We start from the raw sequence: 16,219 nt of genomic DNA on the forward strand, positions 1-16,219 counted from the left end.
AGATTTATCTTCGGCATCTCTGCCATTTATTTAGAAGCTGCACACAAACAGAATTCCTCCTGTCCTGGGCAGCCCTTGCATCACAGTAGGAATACATCAGCGCGCTTCTGTTTCTCATGCAGAAGGGAGCGACAGATATGGTCTAGTTATACTTTTATAGCCTCCAGTTTACAGTTGAGCACTATGCCTTTTTAGGGCTGACTAGGAAATCAGATTGGATGAATCTGGCAACACAGCTTCACAATGTGCATAACCCTGACTCTGCAATGGAGGAAAATCAATGAGGGGAAGGAAGCATTGATCTCCTTGAAGAGTGCAAATGCAGTTGGCTCAGAAACACTCTGCCCAGGGATTTTGTTATTCAAGTCATTCCGTTGCACATGTTTTCAAACCAAGCTCTTATCATGCAGCAGCTCTCTGGATTCAGCTTAGCTCCAGTTACACATGCATAAAACCCACGGCTTCTAGAAGGGAAAGGAACTCTGCGTATCCACAGTTCAGCTTCTGTGTTTGCTCAAGGCTAAACGAAATAGCCTTCATTTCAGTGACATTTCACGATGTCACTCTGTCACTGGGTGGAGAAAACTCCTGCAGGAAGGTGAGAATATGAATCACTTCAAGAAAATATTATCTTCAGCTATGATGAATTTGATGTGCGTCTGGGCTGCTTGGCCAATTTGTTTTCCTTTTTTTATTAAAGAAGTAAATGTGACCAAGAAATTACCTGGAGGGCCTACTAGAGATATGCACGTGTGTGCAAATACACGCAAAAATGAAACATATTATATAGCCACATGCAGTATGTATAAAAATATATATTGCAATATTTCATACTTGTTAGTGAAAATATTTTCACAACATAGTGCCTCCCAAGTGCAGGAAATAAATCAAGGCTCTTAAAAGTGATTGTAGTTGATTCATTTAGTGCTGTCATAATATAGCGTTTTCTTTAATGAAAATTTATATTGTTTTTTTCCTGGACTCAGTGGAATAAATTTATACTGAAAGATGGAAGCGATCGATGTATTCAGTATTAAACACACCCAATTCCTGACAATGAACAGGAGCTTGATCAAGTGAGGTACAGACGGACTTAGCTTAAAAGCACCTTTTCTGCTCTGAGCTTTTCCATATCAAAATTGTCATATAAACGTAGTAGAAACCAGTGGCTTCTGGCAATGAGACACAGCACTTTCAGATCAACCTTGTGCTGGTATCACAGTGAACTACCAACAGACTGATTCAGATTCAGATAACGGATTTATGTTTAAAGCAATTTGCAATTGTGAACATCTGCAGTAAGAAAGAAAGGAAGTTAGCAGCTCTAGCTTAAAAGCATTTAAAAATGCAGACAGATGTAAAAAATAGTACTAGAGAAGGATGACCGATATAAAATCAGCAGGAAAAGAGAGCAACTGAAAGATTCATATACATGCATGCCTTGTTTTACTGTGCATATTGGTTTTTAAAAAAAAAAAAATTGAAGGTTTGTGGCAACCCTGCGTGGAGCAAGTCTATTGGTGCCATTTTTTCTAGTAGCATTTGCTCACTTCGTGTCTCTGTGTCACATATTGGTAATTCTATGTACATTTTTTTTTAGACATATTGCTATTGTATTTGTAAACACAATCTTCATATGCATTGGGAAAGCAAAAAATTTGTGTGACTTACTTCATTGTGATATTTGCTTTATTATTGTGGTCTGGAACCAAACCTACAATATCTCTGAGGTATGCCTGTGTGTATGTATGTGTATATAAATAATTTTATAGTCCTAGAATATGAAGCAAGGACTCATGATAAACAAATAGTGGGGGCCCTAAATTAGGACTGAAGAGAAAAAAAAATCCTTCCTGGTGTAGTCAAGGTAATCACAGAAAAGAATGTAGTTCAGGAGATAACAATCTTTTCAAGTTTTAATGATGAAATAAAAGGCTCTCCTGCCTAGGGGCGGGGGCAGGGATGGGGGAAATTTGAAGTTGCGCTAGGTGGGAAGGGTGAGAAATGGAGTGGACCAGCAGGACTGGGGTTTCATCTCAGTGTTTGGAACATCAACTTCATAAACACTGTGAGCTGTGGTCCACCAAGGACTACAGCCGTGTGCTGCAGAGTACATGAAACAAGCCAGGCAAGGAACCCGTGGTCCTGTGTTAATATTCTCCAGGATTACCAGTATGAGAGGGAGGGTGACTTTTTATTGCCCTTGAAGTAAAAAGTGATGTTAAAATTTGATTCTTGCTCTTATGATAATCTAACTTGGAACATCAAATAAAACCTTAAGGACTGTATCAGTCAGGGTCCAATCAAGAGAGAGAATCCATACAAGAATCTCAACAGGGAAAGTTTAATATAAAAACTATTAATTTAAGAGGGGATTGGAGTAATGAAGTATTGGCTAGTAGGAAATAAAGAGAACTCTAAAGACAGTAGGAATGGCAGGTAGAATAGCATGTAGTAATATATGATATATATAATAGAAAACATATAACAGAATACAATATAATATGTTACTACCCCTATGGCTGAGACAGAAAAACCAAGGAAGAGGCCCCCAGAGCTCAGATCTATAACTTGTTGGAGAGGGCGTAGCCATGGCTCACACACCGGATGGAAGAAAAGTTGCTGGTGGAATTTTCCAGAAATCCGCCCTCTCAGAGGCCAGGGAAAGCTGTTCATAGGAAAGTGTCTCACTGGAGTCACTCTAGTGCAGAATCACCTGAGGCAGGTGTTGGAGGAGGTTGTAAGGACTGCACTGGAGAATCGGTGGGCACATGAGGAATCAGGAGCTGGGCACTGAGGGAGCAGTGTGCCCTGCAGGCATTGGACCTGAAGAATCCACCTGTGCTGCAGTTGCCAGATGCTGAGAAAACATCTGGAGAACAAGGAAGAAAACCCTTCTCCTCCTGCAGTGTCTCTCCAGTGCTCTCTACTGACAAAGCTTAATATCACGCCTGTCAGCAAAGGGAGTTAAAAGGCCCAGATCCATTTTCAAAGAGCAGGCAAAAAGGTTTAATTTGGAGCTGAGAAGCAACAAATCACAACTGGCACAAGCATACATACAGAATCATCATAATCTTTTAAGTTGAAAATTTGAACACATTGAGAGTCTTTGTACAGTGAGATGATTCTTATACCGTGAATTGTTTTTTGTTCTCTTTTACATCTTCATGAGATGACTGCTCAGAGGAATGGCACAAAGGGTAGCTGTGTAGGCAGCACAAATCACCCAACTTGCAAAAGTCTAAATCAGTCCTCCTATATCCTTAACATCATATTTTGATTATAGACAATAAAGAAATAGAGCATTATCGATGCTTCTTTTAAAAATTCTTGTATACTGCAGAGCTAAATATATAAATAAGTGACCTGGCTCAAGCCAATTCTCCTTTCTTTTCGTAACATTGCTGTTAAACGCATGTTCTTCACCTCTTCTCTGTTAGCGTCGTAGGAGCGTGTATAATTTTGCTAGGGCTGCCATAACAAATACCAGAGATTTCTTTTCTCATAGTTCTGGAAGTTCTCCAGAAGTCTGAGATCAAGGCATCAGCAGGACTGGTTTCTTCTGAGGCTTTTCTCCTTGGCTTGTAGATGGTTGTCAGCTCTCTGTATCTTCACATGGTCTTCCCTCTGTGTGTTTCTGTGTCCAAATTTCTTCTTTTTATAGGGATACCAGTCATATTGGATTAAGGCCCACCCAATTCCCTCATTTTAACATAATCACCTCTTTAAAGACCCTATCTCCTAATACAGTTAGATTCTGAAATACTGGGGGTTAGAGGCTCAACATATGAGGTTTGGGAGGAACAGAATTCAGTCCATAACAGGTGGTTCACTGTGGGGGTCGTTAACTTCAAAAGCCTGGGTTCAAACTCCAGATCAGCCAGTTTGATATGTCAGTTGTGTAACATGGGGCAACTTATTCATCCACCTTGAATCTCAGTTTTCTCATCTACTTTGTAAAGCTGTTCTGAGAATTAAATTAAGTAATATAGGCAAAGTATTTAGAATAGATTCTGGAGTATACTATGAGCAAAAGATGTTAACTATTAGTAAAGGTGATATTATTTTTATCTTCACTTATTTATTTGATTATAAACACATAATGGCTACTTCCCAGATGACATAATACCTTTGCTGGTAATATGATAAGGAGGCACATAAACTAATAATTACCAAGTTAAATTTGTGCTTTCCTCAGGACCTTTGCACTTGCTGTTCCTGGTGCCTGAACCTCTGCTTTGCTGGCTTCTTCCAGCCTCTGCCCAGATGGTACCCACCCAGAGAGGCCTTCATGGACACTCTATGTAAAGTAAATGCTCACTCCTGCTCTGTGTCCATCCTATTGCCTTCTCTTCTTTTTGTCATCACCCTGAGTGCAATCTCAGATTTCTTTTCCTATTTGTTCTCTGTCTCTTCCACCATAGTGTAAACCATCTTAGACATTGCTATATCTCAACTTCCTAGTGTACTAAACCTGGCACACAGAGCCATTCAAAAATGTTGTTTACATGAATAAAATACAATAAACTGTGTAATACCCTATTTTGAGGTAAGTATATGGTGAAAAAAACACACAGCCATGTGCTCAAGATCATAAATAAAAGATCTCAAAAAGGAGAAAGGGATATATGAAACACATTTTGAATACTTGTATTTTTCTAGTTCAGTGATACAATATTAATTGTTTTTATTGCTGGAAAACCCTTTGTTCCTTTCCAGGACACTAGCATTCGAGTTACTCTAACAATAAGTTGGTATCTTAAAATGTTAACTTTAAAATCTATGAATGGAGAGCTAGAAGTCTTTCAACAATCATTGTCATCCACTGAAAATGATCTAAAAATGGGAGCACTTAATGAGCTCTCTTCTCCTTTCCTTCCCAACCCACTCCAATGCATTTGTTCTGAACTTAGGGTTACCACAGACTTCAAAGGGGGCTACGGTCAGCTCTGCAGGAAGGAGAAGAAAAGTCCCAGTAAACACAAAGGCCATCAAGTCCGAATACACATTTCTTTGACTGAGTCCACAGTGCATGAGTATTGCGACAATGATTGGTTCTGGCTGAGGATTGTTTTGTCAGGCTTATATGGTTAGGTAGGCCACTTAAACGGTCATATTTTATTCTGGTAGCAAGAAAGAGTTATAATCAAGTCAAATATATTTTGCGTACACACAAATGAGCCTCTGTATATCTTTTTTGCATGAAAATTTGAATGCAATCCTTATTCAAAATTCTAGCTATATTATTAGATGATTTGGATTAGGAAATATTACACTTATGGACCTTTGTCTGCCATGAACCTGTTGTCTGTTGTAATTGTATTATCAATATTTTAACGACACTGACGGAAATTTAAGCCTGTCCAAATTTGATGCCACATCTTCGTGGTGCTTTTCAAATATAAACTGAGATAATCTGAGTTTGTTAATATAGTTAGTGAAAACTTTGACTTTTAAAAGTTAACTTTAAAGTGAATAAGGAAAAGACAAATTCTCTGCCATCAGTATGCCAGTCCTGGTACAACAAAGTCTACAGTCTAGCATGAATCACTGTTGGGCACGGGTCAGTATGGGACCCAGAGGGACCAGGGGGCAGCCAACAAACAAGATTATTTTCCCCTAAACAATAGGTGGCTAAGGATTTCACCATTTTACAAGTGAAATACTGAAATTAACGCTAAAACCATGTACCACAGACTAAGATAAAAGTTGAGTCAACTACATTTAGTTTATTTCACATTATGAAATTAATTCTTCCCAGCTCCTAAGTTTTGCTGCCCTTTAAAAGATATTTGTAAGGAACAACTTCATAGGCATATTGAGGGGACTTTATCTGAGTGAGCTGGACTCAGATGATTACTGCAATCATAATTCTGATGTCCAGAAACATGAGGTCAGTTGATTAGCTCCTGAATACTCAGCTTGGCAAAAAGTACAGTCTTTGTGGCCGGTTACTCAGAAAGTATGGCAATTATTGATGTGGGTAGGGGTAGCAGAACTAAAATGAGAACACTTGCTTTGCCTGTCTTAGAGAATAATGTCTAAATGTGAGGTGCCATATAGAAGCTTTTCTGCTATTATGCAATGCACATGTTCCTGAAAGACTTCCTTGTTCTGAAAAATTATGCATTGAAAATAATAGGGTTCTCTGGCTAAATAGGGTTGAGAGCTCAGATCATTCAAACATGCAACTTCGTAACCAGAGCACCAAGAACACAACAATAATCTTAAAATACTAACACAGTTGAAAAGATATTCCAAATTCCTACTAAGTAAATATCTTAGCAAACATAGGATTTTTATCTTTTTTTAAAAAAAGTAGACTATGTATGAAAGAGGGTACAAAGAAGAGCGAAGGTTGCTAAATTACTGAGATAAGGAAAAATATACAAAGACTGAGGAAGAGCCAAGCCCAAAGCACCTACATGAAGTTCAGAATAAACTGAGCCAAGAGGAAGACCATGCAGCAGATGTGCATCACTGGGAGAACCCTGTTTCTTGGTGGTTTGCCGAATTCAGTGCCTACTGCTTGGTGACATAAAACAGTCATGTGAGGAATGGTTCTTTTGTGTGCCAAATAGACTGGGCTAAGGCGTGCCCGGATAGCTGGTAAAACATCATTTCTGGGTGTGTCTGTGAGGGTGCTTCTGGAAGAGATTAGCATCTGAATCCCTAGAGGAGAAGAGAAGATGGCCCTCACCTGTGTGGGTGGGCACCGGACAATCAACTGAGGGCCCAGATAGAACACAATATCAGAGGAAAGGTGGATTCATTCTCTGCTTGAACTATCTATCTTCTCCTGCACTCTGACATCCACACTCCTAGTTCACAGGGTTTTGAACTTGGACTGAATTACACCACTGGCTTTCCTGGGTCTCCAGCTTGTACATGGCAAACTATGGGACTTCTCACCCTACATAGTGACATGAGCCAATTCCTATAATAAATCTCTTTCTACAAAATATAAGTATAAATTAAATAGATATTTCCTATTGGTTCTGTTTCTCTAGAGAACGCGGACGAACACAATGCAGTGGGAAAAACCCACGTTAAGAACTAATAGGATGGGCTTCCCTGGTGGCACAGTGGTTAAGAATCTGCCTGCCAATGCAGGGGACACGGGTTTGAGCCCTGGTCGGGGAAGATCCCACATGCCGTGGAACAACTAAGCCCGTGGGCCACAGCTACTGAGCCTGTGCTCTAGAGCCTGTGCACCGCAACTACTGAAGCCCGTATGCCACAACTACTGAAGGCTGTGCACCTGGAGCCCATGCTCCACAACAAGAGAAGCCACCGCAATGAGAAACCCGTGCACCGCAATGAAGAGTAGCCCCCGCTCGCCGCAACTAGAGAAAGCCCACGTGAAACAAGGAAGACCCAATGCAGCCAAAAATAAATAAATAAATAAATTTATTTAAAAAAAAAAAAAAAAGAACTAATAGGACATCCCAGTTATGTTAGCATTGCTTTCTTACTTACAATTGCATATGAACTTGTGTCCTTCAGAGAGGCATGTGTGGTACCAGAGTAGACTGTATTTCACTTTGAAGTGTGTGTATATATTTCTATCATCATTTACTGATTTGGGTCACTGCCTTTTAAACAAATTTTACTAAATTTAGCTAAAAACTCTGTATTTGTTTATCGGATATTGAGATCACTGCTATCCTGGTTTCCTTTTTTTTCTTGACTATGGTTTTCTTCTCAACTTCTCTGCTTTGTTCCAGGTGGGGTTTTCAAGTAAATTTTTTTTTCTTCCTTTCTTTTTTTGTTATTGCCCTTTTGTTTTATTCGTTGTTAATCATCCTTGTTCTTAATGTACCTGTGTTTCGATGGTAAGATATCTCAGATACACTTTTTTTTTTTTTTTTTTTTTTTGCGGTACGCGGACCTCTCACTGTTGTGGCCTCTTCCGTTGCGGAGCACAGGCTCTGGACGCGCAGGCTCAGCGGCCATGGCTCATGGGCCCAGCGGCTCTGCGGCATGTGGGATCTTCCCAGACCGGGGCACGAACCAGGGTCCCCTGCATCGGCAGGCAGACTTGCAACCACTGCACCACCAGGGAAGCCCTCATATACATATTTGAAGCAAACAGTGCATAAACAAGCAGTAACACATATTTAAAGAAGTTGATACTGCAGACACACCTCATGCAACATATCACCAATCCACTTTTCCACCAGTTTGTTCTCTCCTCTCTCACAGGGTTCCTTCTGGGGGCTTTGAGGGAGAATCCATTTTATTCCTCTCTTAGCTTCTGGTGTCTACCGGCAACCTTTGGCACTCCTTGGCCTGTAGAGATATTACTGCAACCTCTGTCTCGGTCATCAAGCTGACTTCTTTGTGCAAGTCTGTCTTCTCCCTTCCTCTCATAAGGATACACGTCATTGGTTTTAGGAACCACACTAATCCAGGATAACCTCATCTTGAGATACTTAGCTTACGTACATCTTCAAATAAAGCCACATTCACAGGTATCAGAGGACAAAACTTTTCAAGGGACACCACTCAAACCACTACAGGCATAATCAGAGATATTGTGGGTACAGTTCCAGACCACAATGAAGTGAATATCAAAATAAAGCAAGTCACATGATTTTTTTTGTTTCCCAGTGCATATAAAAGTGATGTTTACACTATGCTATAGTCTATTAAGTGTGCAGTAGCATTGTGTTGGAGAAAAACAATGTATGTACCTTAATTTAAAAATACTTCATTGCTAAAAAATGCTAACAAGCATCTGAACTTTCAGTGAGTGGTGATATTTTGTTTTGCTGGTGGAGGGTGTTGCCTTGAAGTTGATGGCTGCTGACAAATCAGAGTGGTGGTTCCTGAAGGTTGGGGTGTGTGGCAATTTCTTAGAATAAGACAACAATGAAGTTTGCCATATTGATGAACTCCTCCTTTCATGAATGATTTCTCTGCAGTATGCCATGGTCTTTGATAGCATTTTATCCATGGTGGAACTTCTTTCAAAACTGGTGTCAATCCTCTCAAACCCTGCTGCTGCTTTATCTAAATTTATGTCATATTCTAAATCCTTTGTTGTTATTTCAACAATCTTCATAGCATCTCCGCTGGAGTAGATTTCATCTCAAGAAACCACTTTCTTTGCTCATCCATAAGAAACAACTGCTCATCCATTAAAGTTTTATCATAACATTGAAGCAATTCAGTCCCATCTTCAGGCTCCACTTCTAATTCTAGTTCTCTTCCTATTTCCACCACACCTGCAGTGACTTCCTCCACTGAATTCTTTAACCCCTCAATGTCATCCACGAGGGATGGAATCAACTTCTTCCAGACTCCTGCTAAGGTGGATATCTGGACCTCTTCCCATGATTCATGAATGTTCTTAATGGCATCCAGTATGGTAAATCTTTTCCATAAGGTTTGCAATTTACTTTGCCAGATTCATCGGAGGAATCACCATCTATGGCAGCTATAGACTTATGAAGTGTGTTTCTTAAAGAATAAGACTTGAAAGTCGAAATGTCCTTGATCCATGGCCTGAAGAATGGATGCTGTGTCAGCAGGCATGTGAACAACATGAATCTCATACCTCTCCATGAGAGCTCCTTGGTGACCAGGTGTATCATCAGTGAGCAGTAATATTTTGAAAGTCATCTTCTTCTGAGCAGTAGGTCTCAACAATGGGCTTAAAATATCCAGTAAACCAACAGATGTACTGTCATCCAGGCTTTGTTGTCCCATTGAGAGAGAGCACAGGCTGAGAAGTTTTAGCTTAATTCCTAAGGGCCCTAGGATTTTCAGAGTGGTAAAGGAGCATTGGCTTGAACTTAAAGTCAATACTGTGTTAGCCCCTAACAAGAGGATCAGCCTGTCTTTTGAAGCTTTGAAGCCAGGCATCAACTTCTTCTCTCTGACTATGAAAGTCCTAGATGACGTATTCTTCCAAGATAAGGCTATTTTGTCTACATTGAAACTCTGTTGTGTAGTGAAGCCACCTTCATTCAACATCTTAGCTAGATCTTCTGGATAACTTATTACAGCTTCTACATCAGCACTTGCTGCTTCACCTTGCATTTTGAAGTTTTGGAGATAACTTCTTACCTAAAACCTCATGAATCAACCTCTGCTAGCTTCCAACTTTTGTTCTACAGCTTCTCCTCCCCTCTTGGCCTTCACAGAATTGAAGAGAGTTAGGGTCTTGCTCTGGATTAGGTTTGACTTAAGGGAATGTTATGGCTGGTTTGATCTTCTATTCAGACGACTAAAAGTTTCTCCACCTCGGCAATAAAGCAATTTTACTTTCTTAGCATTCGTATATTCACTGGAGTAGCACTTTTAATTTCCTTCAAGAACTTATCCTTTGCAATCACAACTTGGTTAACTGGCTTAAGAGGCCTACCTTTCGGCCTATCTTGGCTTTCCACATGCCTTCCTCACTAAGCTTAATCATTTCTAGCTTTTGATTTTAAGTGAGAGATGTGCAACTCTTCCTCTCACTTGAGCACCTAGAGCTCATTGTAGTGTTATTAATTGGCCTAATTATAATATTGTTGTGTCTCAGGAAGTAAGGAGGCCCAAGGAGAGGGAGAGAGACAGGGGAACAGCCGACAGTGGAGCAGTCAGAACACACGCAATGTTTATGGATTACATGAGCTGTCTTATACGGGCATGGTATGTGGTGCCCCCAAATAATTATACACATAACATTAAAAATCACTGATCACAGATCATCATAGCAAACTTAGTAATAATGAAAAAGTTTGAAACATTGTGGAAATTACCAAAACGTAACAGAGACACAAAATGAGCAAATGCTGTTCAAAAAATGGCCCGGACAGACTTGCTGTACGCGGGGTCGTCACAAACTTTCAATTTATAAGAAACACAGTATCTGTGAAGTGCAATAAAGTGAAGCACAAGAAAACAAGGTATGTCTGGATAGTATGGTTTAAGCAATTTTTGTTGTCTGTCATGGAACGATAATGATAGATTTTACTTAATTGTTGATAATCTCGTGTTAAATAACTGGCTTGGTTAGGGCTGTGGACAGTGGCTGGGAGAGTTTTGCTCTGCTTGAAATTAACTTATTTTTATTGAATCTGTGACCTCGGCTGTGTTAGTTGAATACCCCATGAGAAAGTACTTTGATTAGACAGGCAAGTTCAGGAAAAAATGACTCTAAAGGCCCAACAGTATTAATGTTGGCTCTCCCTCACAGGCCGTATAACTCTTAACAAGTCAATTGCTTTACAGCAACCAGAGTGTGAGATCATTCATAAATTATACAAATTCTCACAGTGGCAAAGTGAAATTTACCTGTAGGGAAAAATACAAATGTAAAAACGTTTCCTGTAGTCTAATTCTGTTTGTAGCAAGATAGAATGATTGCTCTCACCTTCTACCACTATTATACAACCCCACACCAACACACACACACACGCCAACACACATACACAGACACGCAACACTTTGACTAAATACCCAAAGTGATTTCAAGCAACTCACAGAGTATAGACTCAGTAAGCAGTAATTAAAAGCAATGAATTTATTTCCTTTATTTCTTCCTTTTAGTACATTCTAGACTCTGTTTTTAACCTTTCAATATCACTCACTTCATTAAGAAAAATGACCCCACATTTCTTTTACATAATACACCACTCCTCAGCAAATATAAGGGGACCTTGGCATACAAGGTTATTGTTTTCCTTTTCACTGATCTTCCTCTCTAGAACCAAGGAACATGAATTGCAATTATTTTATCCACTGAGAAAGGAAAGTTTAAATCAGTGCCTTTATGTATAGGGCTACATGAGGCTTTTAGATCACTAGATGAAACTAAATGCCTGACTTAAAAAATAACTGAGTTTACAGATACTACCAGAATTTTACTAGCCTTTCTGTTTATCTGTGGTTTAAAAAAAAATAATGCCAGGGCTTCTGGTGAAATATAGATGACCCTTCATAGACCTGAGTCAATGTCAAATATCTTATTTTCTCTGGAGCTTCTTGTGTGGTCAACTGTAATTGCTATTCATAGACCCACAGGGCAGGCTTCCAGGTCCAAAATGTACACATTCTACAGTTTGACCCTTCAAGGTGCTGGAAAAACATAAAATACATTTCTTTGGAGAAAACTCTCTGCTACGGCATGGTCCCTTGAACTGTCCAATTTGATCTGTGATTCCTGCTGAGATATGCATTACATCATAGTCTATTTTCAGCTTGTTACATTAATCAAAACCTATGCCATTTATTAAACAGCTTCCTGCAGCTCAGGCATTTGAAATGCAGAGTGCCAGCAAGCAGCTGCCAAACACCATGAAGGAAAGAGGTGGGCTGGATTTAAGTAATGTACAAATTGAATTTCAAGTGACTGAGCAGCCTCTTTATCTCTTGGTGACACAACCAGGGACTGTAGCAGCGTTCTTAAGGAAATGAAACCCAGAGCCATGGTTCAATCATGGGGTGGTTACCAAGCCTCTGCCCAGCAGTCTTTCCGGAACTGCTGATGAATGTGACCTTTGCAAAAATGCACAAAGCCTTGATTTCTGCACGGTTAACCTTTACAAGCTGGAACCCCTCTGTGAAACCTACCCACAGCAGAGGGAAGCTTCAGAATCAAAACAGACACATACACATTTCATGAAAGAGCGACTACAAACACGCACATGCTCACACGTATTCTCAGAGGATGAAGACATTGAACCATTTTCAATTATTCTCTCAACTGTGTGTTTCCAAGCATTTACATTCCTCTTCCTTATAAGGAGGAAAGTACCAGAACTCGATGCAGTGTCAACTCTGTACTTAAATGCATTCGCTCCATTTTAGAACTGCCTTGACCGGAATTGGTGGTGGGAATGGAAATTATATGTGTTCAGGTTTACGAAGAGTCACTGAGACCCTTTGTTCACCATTAAATAATGATCACGTGCACATGTTGAAGAGAAGGGGGTGGGTATTAAATGGAAAGCCTCGATTTCCACTGTTGGTCTACCTAGGAAAACCATTTTGCTGTGATAGCATCTCACCATGTTGTTTTTGCCAAACGTATTGGATATTCATTGTGAGGATGGGGAGCATAGAGCATTATGACAGTGACTATGGCAATATTCTTAACCTGTTACAGTAATGAATCAAACTTCCTTTCTATGGCTTCTTCCTGATTTTAATAGAATTTTGTTTTTAAACAAATCTAATTTTTCTCATTATTAATAAGTTGATTCAGATGATATTAATCATTAAGGAAAAGTAAGTTACACTAGCTTATCTAATCCTCTTTTAATGTCTAGTTCTAGTGGTAATATTTTTTATATCATACTTTTCTCTCAACTAAGTGCTTTACTACCTGATCATGTGATTTGCCTAGCAAGCCTATGAAGTAATTAGAATAGGGTAAGCTATTATTATTGATGAGAAAACTAAAGTCCAAAGAGGTTAAAGAGCATGCCAAAGGTCAGCATGGCAAATCACTAGTAATCCCGGAACGTTAACCTCTCTTTTCTGTGATTTCTATGAACCACGAGGGCTATGGCAATGAGGATATGGGGAAACCAGTGACTTCAAAAGACACCTCGATTCACTTTATAGGGTCTCAATCTGCAGCTTCCTGTCCACCGTATTCACTTTAGAATCCTTGTCAAAGTGCAGGAAACCCCTGATCCGCAAACACCCAGCTTAGAAATGACCCAGCCATGCAAACACCCGCTTTCTGGCTGTCTTTTTACTGTCAACTGATCAACCGTGGGGAAGTAGTGGGGAGGGTTTAGGGCAAACTTCTAGAGACGTCGTTTAGAAGTGAAAATTAAAAAAAGTGGGAGGGAGGATACACTGTAAAAGAATAAAGAAAGAGCAGGTGACCTCCGAAGTCATTCATTCATTCATTCACTCACCCACCATGGGTTAGGCAGGAAAAATGCAAGTTAGTGAAATTCATGAACCCTTTTTAGTCATTGTGCAGTTGCACTAAAGTATTAAGAACACAGATCCAAGATCTGCCTACAAGTAACTCTAAGCAAAGAATGAGTGAGAAGAATGGTATTTGAAAAGTACAAAGCAAATTAGAACACAGAGATTGGGAGGTTTATTTCTGTCTGAGGTAACCAGGGAAGGCTTTGTGTCCAATGATGGGGCTGTGATGGATGAGCTGGACTCAGTAAAACCCCAGTTCTCAGAAGTCTCACTAACTGTGTTATTACTCCCTTGAGTCCAATTTTCAGCCCAAAAGGTTTTGTGGGGATTCTAGTTACTTTCATAAAATGTAAAATACATAAAGCAATGGACATTGTATAAGGCAAAGTCATACCAGTATCTTTTAGGCCCCTCTGTATACCAGATGTATATTATCACTCATCTTTACAACTGTTTCCCAAGGTAGATATTCTAATATCATTTTACAGATGGAGAAACTGAGGCTCAGAAAGGCTAAGTCTCTTGCCATCACCAGTAAGTGGGAAAGGAATGCAGTTATTTTCGAGCAAAGTGTCAAACACACAAATGGTCTTATAGTCCTAACGTGTGCAGATAACCTAGCCCTACTGGTTACTTAGCTGGCTACAGTGTGCTGAATCTTCCACAAAAATATTTTGAGATGGTGAGCTACCGTCAGTGTACTTGACCCCTTTAAAGCTTTCATGTATAATGTAAACTTTTCCAAAATACATGTTCTTTTCTGTAAGACAATGTCCCTTTTATTTTGGCTAAGTATGGTTTCCCTCCTTCCCTGTTCAATACGGGGGCAACTGTCTCAAAGACATGATTTAGCTGAAGTTAAAAATAAGGGGGGAAAGGGTATAAGTAAATGTGAAGGCTGATCCTACTTGAACGAGAGGTGATTGTCCCAGGGAAAAGTAGGCGATTCTTCTTTTATTTTACACCATCAACTCTGGCCTATGTCTTTAGAGGCACCTAAGGCCTTAGTGTATTAACTGTTCAGACTTTTGATTTCAAAAGATTACTTCTTCGCAAAGGCTGACCCAGGGCTTGGCTGTGCTGCTTTAAATTCGGGTCTCTAAGAACTGAGCAACTTTCTCTGAGCCTTCAAAGTAAAGTCAAATGCTCCATCCTCAGCAGGAAAGTGACTTTAATTAATTCTGGACGACCTTTCCGTTGAAAAGCGAAACACTGCCCCGAGGCTTTTTAGAAAGGTTAGGTTGTACCTTTCCCCTCTTATTGTGATGAGTTTTGAGAAACACGTGTGTTTCTCACACAAGTCTCTGCTTCCAGCGTTCTTGTAGATGAGCATGTTCTTTAATAAAGGAAAAACAAAATAAAACAAACAAATGAGCCAAAAAGCCCTGTTTGTAGCCAATTAACTTCTCAATTCTAGCTAGAACTAAACCACAGTACAAAATCTTCCATAACAATAAAATATGACTAAAGGCCTCATCAATTCTCATTTAGCAAATGCTTTGTACTGGACCATCTTTTTCTAATACTTAGGAATTCCATTATTTCTTATTTCAGTGAACATGTTAGGGAAAAAAAATTAAGTGAAATGGGATTAGGTTTGCCATTTGTCATTTACTCAGAGCAGAATTCTGGTCTGACATGTGGGCAACTCATACCCAGAGCTTAATGCTTTTAGTAATTATAAGGATCATGTAGAGTATGTTGATTGGTGGGGGGAAAAATTCTTTATTAACTGCTCAGAAATAGTTAATTCTTCATTAGTCAGAGCACTGCACTAGAGGCTGCAGCCTGTGAACCATGGATTAGAGTTTATGATAGTAATAACCTCCCTGAAAAAACATTTGTTACTATACTTAATGACCAGATTTTAGTGCATTAACCTTCCTTGGGAGGTCAACTAACAAAATGGATGTTAACTGCTGGTAACAACCAATTCCTCTGAAATTAATATTTAGATGCCTTCGGTGTCAAAAAACCTTCCTTCCATATCAGCACATTAAAAACACTTCTAAATTATTAATAGCAGGCAGGATTCAATGCCTCAAAGATTTCCATGCCAATGCTCTTTATCCTCAGCCTCTTCCTATTTTCTCAAACAGAGTTCTCTTCTGCAGGAACAAGGAAGGCATTCAGGGAAATTAGGTCTCAGAAATGCATGTGGGTCAACAATGCACTGCAGTTTGGAAGAGGTCACTCTTTAAGTTCAACAGAAATAAACATAACAGGAGTGTGAAAGGTGATGCTGAGAGCACTGGGAACCCAACCGGGACAAACTCCCCACCAGGCCTGGTCTCCGGAGCCATGGCCCTCTCACCACCTGTCAGGAACTCCCTGC

Source organism: Kogia breviceps, chromosome 4 (assembly GCF_026419965.1).
Source record: "Kogia breviceps isolate mKogBre1 chromosome 4, mKogBre1 haplotype 1, whole genome shotgun sequence".
Taxonomy (NCBI): domain Eukaryota; kingdom Metazoa; phylum Chordata; class Mammalia; order Artiodactyla; family Physeteridae; genus Kogia; species Kogia breviceps.